General features: G+C 43.8%; 3 non-coding genes and 7 pseudogenes across 3 annotated transcripts in view; all 10 read right to left on the reverse strand.

The window, feature by feature from the left end:
- The window catches only part of LOC133946587 (5S ribosomal RNA), a 119-nt gene extending 103 nt beyond the window's left edge, over window positions 1–16 (reverse strand). Inside the window, exon 1 of the ribosomal RNA XR_009918276.1 lies at window positions 1–16. This exon is cut by the window's left edge and continues 103 nt beyond it. This is a non-coding gene — a ribosomal RNA (5S ribosomal RNA).
- A 62-nt stretch (window positions 17–78) lies between these two features.
- Window positions 79–197, reverse strand: LOC133940999 (5S ribosomal RNA; annotated as a pseudogene).
- A 62-nt stretch (window positions 198–259) lies between these two features.
- On the reverse strand, window positions 260–378 carry LOC133934934 (5S ribosomal RNA). Its single transcript, XR_009913097.1, has one exon. It is a non-coding gene; the product is annotated as a 5S ribosomal RNA (ribosomal RNA).
- Window positions 379–440: 62 nt separating this feature from the next.
- Window positions 441–559, reverse strand: LOC133941304 (5S ribosomal RNA; annotated as a pseudogene).
- A 62-nt stretch (window positions 560–621) lies between these two features.
- Window positions 622–740, reverse strand: LOC133940022 (5S ribosomal RNA; annotated as a pseudogene).
- A 62-nt stretch (window positions 741–802) lies between these two features.
- LOC133940023 (5S ribosomal RNA) lies at window positions 803–921 on the reverse strand (annotated as a pseudogene).
- A 63-nt stretch (window positions 922–984) lies between these two features.
- Window positions 985–1093, reverse strand: LOC133944187 (5S ribosomal RNA; annotated as a pseudogene).
- A 62-nt stretch (window positions 1094–1155) lies between these two features.
- LOC133938691 (5S ribosomal RNA) lies at window positions 1156–1274 on the reverse strand (annotated as a pseudogene).
- A 62-nt stretch (window positions 1275–1336) lies between these two features.
- LOC133943847 (5S ribosomal RNA) lies at window positions 1337–1455 on the reverse strand. The gene has a single exon (XR_009915980.1). It is a non-coding gene; the product is annotated as a 5S ribosomal RNA (ribosomal RNA).
- Window positions 1456–7404: 5949 nt separating this feature from the next.
- The window catches only part of LOC133942046 (5S ribosomal RNA), a 119-nt pseudogene continuing 23 nt past the window's right edge, over window positions 7405–7500 (reverse strand).

Genomic DNA, 7500 nt, shown 5'->3' on the forward strand with positions numbered 1-7500 from the left:
TGGTGTGGCCGTAAGCGAATGAGTCCACCCTCTGAACCTTATTTATACGTGTAAATAAGTCAGGTAAAAGTGGAAAAAAGGTTACAGAACCTGGTGTTCCCAGGCAGTCTCCCATCCAAGTACTAACCAGGCCTGACCCTGCTTAGCTTCCGAGATCAGACGAGATCGGGCGTATACAGGTTGGTGTGGCCGTAAGCGAACGAGTCCACCCTCTGAACCTTATTTATACATGTAAATACGTCAGTTAAGAGTGGAAAAAAGTTTACTGCACCTGGTATTCCCAGGCAGTCTCCCATCCAAGTACTAACCAGGCCCGACCCTGCTTAGCTTCCGAGATCAGACGAGATCGGGCGTATTCAGGTTGGTGTGGCCGTAAGCGAATGAGTCCACCCTCTGAACCTTATTTATACATGTAAATACGTCAGGTAAAAGAAGAAAAAAGCTTGCAGCACCTGGTATTCCCAGGAAGTCTCCCATCCAAGTACTAACCAGGCCCGACCCTAATTAGCTTTCGAGATCAGACGAGATCGGGTGTATTCAGGTTGTTGTGGCCGTAAGCGAATGAGTCCACCCTCTGACCCTTATTTATACATGTAAATACGTCAGGTAAAAGAAGAAAAAAGCTTACAGCACCTGGTATTCCCAGGCAGTCTCCCATCCAAGTACTAACAAGGCCCGACACTGCATAGCTTCCGAGATCAGATGAGATCGGGCGTATTCAGGTTGGTGTGGCCGTAAGCGAAAGAGTCCACCCTCTGACCCTTATTTATACATGTAAATACGTCAGGTAAAAGAAGAAAAAAGCTTACAGCACCTGGTATTCCCAGGCAGTCTCCCATCCAAGTACTAACAAGGCCCGACACTGCATAGCTTCCGAGATCAGATGAGATCGGGCGTATTCAGGTTGGTGTGGCCGTAAGCGAAAGAGTCCACCCTCTGAACCTTATTTATACATGTAAATAAGTATGGTAAAAGTGGAAAAAAAGCTTACAGAACCTGGTATTCCCAGGCAGTCTCCCATCCAAGTACTAACCAGGCCCGACCCTGCTTAGCTTCCGAGATCAGACGAGATCGGGTTGGTGTGGCTGTAAGCGAACGAGTCCACCCTCTGAACCTTATTTATACATGTAAATAAGTATGGTAAAAGTGGAAAAAAGCTTACAGCACCTGGTATTCCCAGACAGTGTCCCATCCAAGTACTAACAAGGCCCGACCCTGCTTAGCTTCCGAGATCAGACGAGATCGGGCGTATTCAGGTTGGTGTTGCCGTAAGCGAATGAGTTCACCCTCTGAACCTTATTTATACATGTAAATACGTCAGGTAAAAGAAGAAAAAAGCTTACAGCACCTGGTATTCCCAGGCAGTCTCCCATCCAAGTACTAACCAGGCCCGACCCTGCTTAGCTTCCGAGATCAGACGAGATCGGGCGTATACAGGTTGGTGTGGCCGTAAGCGAACGAGTCCACCCTCTGAACCTTATTTTTACATGTAAATACGTCAGGTAAGACTGGAAAAAAGCTTACAGCACATGGTATTCCCAGGCAGTCTCCCATCCAAGTACTTACCAGGCCCGACCCTGCTTAGCTTCAGAGATCAGACGAGATCGGGCGTATTTTTTTTTTTTTTTTTTATTATCAAAAATATATTGTATTTACATTTTTTGTATGTACATTACTTTTTTACATTCCTTCATGCTTTACCAGGTTTGTACATTTTTACATGCATATACCATATTTCACAGGAAACACACAAATCAACAAATAAATAAAACCAAAATTAACTCATTGAATAAAGAAAAGAAAAAAAAACTTTTAACCAAAATTCATTCTCAACTCATTCACATTCCCATTTATTACTTCAATAAAAGTGCTGTCTTCCACAAATCCTTTCCTAAACTCCTCTTCCCCAATATAACTCCATATCAATCTCACATCTCTTTCTATCAGATGTTTGAAGATCGTCCATACCTCACATCCCCTTTTTTCGTAATGGGCCATGTCCCTTCTTAGTTTTACGGCATATCTGGCATGGCTCAGCACATAGTTCATTAGATTAATATTGCATCCATCCTTTCTTTCATTCACACCAAACAGCCACAATTTCTTCCATTCCATCATTACCCCCAAATCCCCTTTCCAGCACTTGTTTATTAGTTCCTTCATTTTTCCAAAGTATCCCGTTAATTCCCCACATTCAACAAACTCATGCATACATGTTTCCACTCCCTCCCCACATACATCACATTCCTTTCCCACCTTGCTGTCAAATTTGCTGATTATTAGGTTGTTATAGATCCGGTTGTGCCTCAGCATAAAATCAAAATGTTCGCATTCAATACTATTCCATTTCACCCTCAGATTTTCCCATATCTTTCTCGCATCCAACTCATTCATTACTTTGCTCCACACTTTCTCTGCAGCCGGTCTCCGTATCTCTTTTCCTCTCATACATGCATACATAACCCTGGTTTTCACATTTTTCAGACTCACCTTGCACTCCCCTTCCCCAACATACATCTCTATCTTGTTTCCCACCTTCACCATGTTTTCTCTCTCTATCATTCCTATCCACTCTTTGGGCATTGCTTTCTTAATTTTCTCTAATTCACCTCTTGCTGTGCCTAGCCAAATTTCATCCCCATTCTCTCTTACTTCATCCACCACTGCCTGTGCTCCCATGAATCCTGGTATATACTCATACACTAAATCCCTTATCCTTCTTATCCCAGCCCTCCACATCACCCTGTTATAAATCATTTCTCCTCCCACCGTGAGTTTGGGATTTAAAAACACTGGTTGCTCCCAAACCTGTCTCACATCCTCGCATTCATACTTCACACTTTTTAAAAACTCACCCCATGCTCCAAACATCTCTTTGTGGATTTCCGTCACCCCATTCATCATGCCTTTTTTAAATTTCATGTACATTCCACTCTCCCCACATCCTCCACATTTATTCATTGCTTCTTTCAAAAAGGCCTTCCACACATGGTCTCCATCATCCCTTAAGTATCTTACCATCATTTTTACCCTTAGTGCCTTCTTTTTCCCCTCTAGATTCACTAACTTCAACCCCCCGTCTTCATAATCATTTTCTAAAACTTCCCTCGCTATCCTTACTCCCCCCCCATCCCACAAAAAGTTACTTATAACCCCTTCCACCTCTTTCAACACTCTCACAGGCACATCCATCACATTCATCACATATATCATTTTACTCATAATCAGCGCATTCACCACTACTACCTTACCTTTTAGTTTCAACTTCCTTAGTTTCCAAAACCCTAACGTTTTTTTCAGGCTATTTATCATTACTTCGTATTGCCTATCCCTCCCTTCCTCTCCCTCAATCCCCAAGTTTATCCCTAGCACCTTCATGTACCCATTGTTTTCCTTCAATCCTATCTCTCCCATCTTTTCTCTACTCCCACCTATGTACATTATTTCTGACTTATCTATGTTTATTTTGGCTCCAGATGCCCTACCATATAATTCTACACTCCCTAATACTTCAACTACACTTTCCCTATCCCTAACTGTCACCGTTGTGTCATCCGCATATTGATATAGAGTGCTCACCTGTCCACCCGGTATTTCTATCCCCCTAATCCTCCTATTTTTCAAAATGAGTACCGCTAACGGCTCTGCCGACAAGGAGTACAGCAAAGCCGATAGCGGACATCCCTGCCTCACTGATCTTTCTATTCTAAATTCACCCGTGACTATCCCATTGACCTTAATCTTACTTCCTGCTCTTTCATACATTCTCCTCACCCATCCTATCAATTTCTCTCCAAATCCCATCTTTCCTAACACTTTATACAAATATCCGTGATCTACTCTATCGAATGCTTTATTAAGATCTAAACTCGCTATAACCCCTCCACTGTTTCTCTTCATGTGTATTATTGTATCCCTAATGCTACTTATTGTGTCTGCTATGTCTCTCCCTGGTATACTATATGCTTGTGTGCTTCCCACCACCGTCCCTATTACTCCCTTCAATCTATTTGCTAACACCTTTGCTAAAACCTTATAGTCCCCATTTAACACTGTGAGTGGCCTGTAATTTTCTAATTTGTCCCTACTTCCTTTTTTATAAATGATGCTAACTAACCCTGTTATCATACTATGCGGCATTTCTCCCTTCTCTTCTATCCATCTATATAATCTATCCAATACTGGTACTAATTCTTCTCTAAACTCTATATAAAATTCGCCTATTATTCCATCTATCCCTGGACTTTTATTCCTGCCTAACCCATTTATTGCTTCCTCTATCTCTCCCTTACTTATCTCTCCCTCGCACACCTCCCTATCCTCATCACTCAGTTTAGCCTCCATCTTGTCTACCACCTGTCTGCTACTCTCCTCATCTACCTCTTCTTTCTTATATAACTCCCTATAAAATTCTTCAACTCTTTCCACTATCCCTACAAAATCTGTTATTTTTTCGCCTCCCTTTCCCTCCACTTTCTCAAAATAATTTTTCTCCTGCCTTGTATTCTCTAGCCCTAAGAAATAACCTGTACATTTTTCCCCCTCTACTGCATATCTTGCCCTACTTCTAATTATTGCACCTTCACACTTTCTCTGTTCTATCTCCTTTAGTTCATCTTTCTTCCTTATGTATCCCTCTATGTCATAATTGCCTCCTTCCCCCGCTTTCTTCTCCTCTTCCTCTAACTCCTCTTTTAACCTTTTTTCTCTCTCCCTCTCTTTCTTTCCCCTATTTTTACTGTGTTTTTTGCTTATTTCCCTTATCCCCTCTTTCAACCTTTCCCACCACCTCCCCGTTTCTTCCTCATACATGCTCTCATCCATCTCCCACTGTATGTAATCTCTCACCTCTTTTTTATATTTTTCATCTTTGAGCAACCGACCATTCATACACCACACCCCCCCTCCTCTTCTCCTTGTTTCCCCTCCTATTGTATATTTTAACACCTTGTGATCGCTATAAGTTGTGGTTATATATTCTATACTCTTTATCCCTTCGGCTAAGCCCTTCGTGCTCAATACTAAATCTATCCTGCTCTGTTTTAATTCCCCTTTCACCAGTTGTATTCTTGAGAACTCTCTCCCCTCTGGATTTCTTTCTCTCCATACATCACTCAGTCCTTTCATACTTTTTAGTTTTTCTAATACCTCTCTTGTTGTATCATTTTTAAAATGCATGTTTTTTGACACATCCAGTTTCCCACACCACACATTAAAGTCCCCAACAATCATGCAGTTGTCAACACACATTTTTTCCATTTTTTCAAACATCACCTTTCTTTCTTTCTCCTCATTCGGAGCATACACATTTACCAGCTTCATTTCCTCATTCATATATTCAAATTTGATCCCGATCACCCTCCCATCTCCCTCATCATCACACCTTCTCACATTCCCTATCACTCCTTTTTTTGTTAATATTGCTACACCCCTTGCATTCCCTTCCCCATTATTTGCATACACATCTCCTCTCCATTCATCCTCCACCTCTTTCATACATCTCTCATCCCAGTGTGTTTCCTGTATGCATATTATATCATAGTTACTCTCTCCATAGATCTGATGTCTTTTGATTTTATTTTTTAGCCCCCTTGCATTTATTGATATTATTGTTAACATTAGTAGTATTGCTATTTTCATTTTATTTTTTCCTTGGTTCTACTTTTCTTATTATTCCTCATATGCTTCTGATTAGTTTGTCTTTTCCTCAGTTGTTTTATTTGCTCCTCTATCTCCATGTCTGTTTCAGCTCCTACCGTCTGTGGCGTGGTGGTCTCCTCTGCAGTTTCAGTGGGCTTCGCTCCACCTGCTGCCTTCTCCTTCCCTCCTGTGTTGTCCTCTCTTCTCCTCCTCCCCGGGCCTACTTCCTCCTCTCCGTCTTTTCTTTCGACCATCGCCCCCTTCTCTGGTCCTCTCGTCTCCTTCGTATTTGGCGGTTTCTTCTCCACCCCGTCTCTCCTCCTTTCTGCCGTCGCCTCCGTCCTCACCTCACGTTCCAGCACTCCTCTCCTCCTGCCCGCATCCTCCTCCTCGTTGTTTCCTCTCGTTTTCTCGTTCCGGTCCGTTCCAGCTTTCTTTCCGCCTTCCGTCTCCTCCTCCGGCCTCTCTCCTTCCTGCCTGCTTGCATCCTCCTTCTCAGTCTCCTCAGTTTCTTTTCCGACTCCCTCCTCCACACTTTTCATTTCCTCTGCCTCCCCCTCCTCACTGCTTCCGCTCTCACTTTCTTCTCCATTCTCACTTGTGCCATCTTCTGCCTCACTCTTATTGCATCTGCATTCATTCATAAGGTTCTGGCACAGATCACATTTCTTCCTTCCCTGCTTGCATTCCCTTGCATAATGGCCCTGCACTCCACATCTATTGCAATGAAATTCCGGGCACTCTCTCATTATGTGCCCAGGTTTTATGCACAGCCTGCACACCTTCACCTGCTTATCATGTAGCACCCTGAAATACTCTGCCCCCAGCGCAGTGTCAAATCTTGCAGAGTACGGCAGCGATTGTATTTCATTATTAAACTTCACTTTCAGGAACCTAGTCCCGTCTGCCACATTTGTCCCTGGCCACATCCTTCTTTTAATGGGAGATACTGCTGCTACTCCCCATAGTTGCAACTTTGCCAGTATCTCCCTGTCCTCAATATAAAAGGGCAGACTCATAAATGACACTACCAGCTCGTCATTTACTAGTTCTCTGGCGTGCACCCGAGTCTCCCCTATCTTAAAGCCTTCCATGAGCCTCTCCTTCCCCTTAGGGTGGCTCATTGTCATCTCATATTTTCTCTCCGTTATCTGTCGGCACGCCAATAGCCCTCCATATAGCTCGCGAACACACCGCATGAGCTCCATAGCCGTGTCCTCGCCCTCGCCCTCCATCTCCACCATTACTGTCTGCTCCCTGTCATTCCTCTCACTCGTTTTGCAGCTCTTACCCTGCGTCAGCTCCGTGTTTGTCCCGCCCTCACCTCCTTGGGTGACGGCGGTTAAACTCACCTGCTCAGTGTTTATCTCCACCATAGTCTCTGGAGCACTTCCTCGCCGGCTACGATACCCCGCACAGTGCGTCACTGCCGCGGGGGACAAAAACACACACTTAACAAGACAATCACAACTCTAATGTCCGGTTGGATTTACATATAAGAGATAGAGAAGAAAGGGGGATGTAGAAAGAGCACAAGACTAGCTGGGAAAGAGAAGAAAAAAAAAGAAAAAAAAAAAAAAAGGCAAAAATAGTTCCACAGCAGCCACCCGCGGTGGCTTGCTACCGGGTCGCTGGATGATGACGTCACTCCGTGGTACGTTCAAGGGCTGTCGGGCGTATTCAGGTTGGTGTGGCCGTAAGCGAGTGAGTCCACCCTCTGAACCTTATTTATACATGTAAATACGTCAGTTAAGAGTGGAAAAAAGTTTACTGCACCTGGTATTCCCAGGCAGTCTCCCATCCATGTACTAACCAGGCCCGACCCTGCTTAGCTTCCGACATCAGATGAGATCGGGCGTA

The sequence above is a fragment of the Platichthys flesus genome, chromosome 22 (genome assembly GCF_949316205.1).
Source record: "Platichthys flesus chromosome 22, fPlaFle2.1, whole genome shotgun sequence".
Lineage (NCBI taxonomy): Eukaryota > Metazoa > Chordata > Actinopteri > Pleuronectiformes > Pleuronectidae > Platichthys > Platichthys flesus.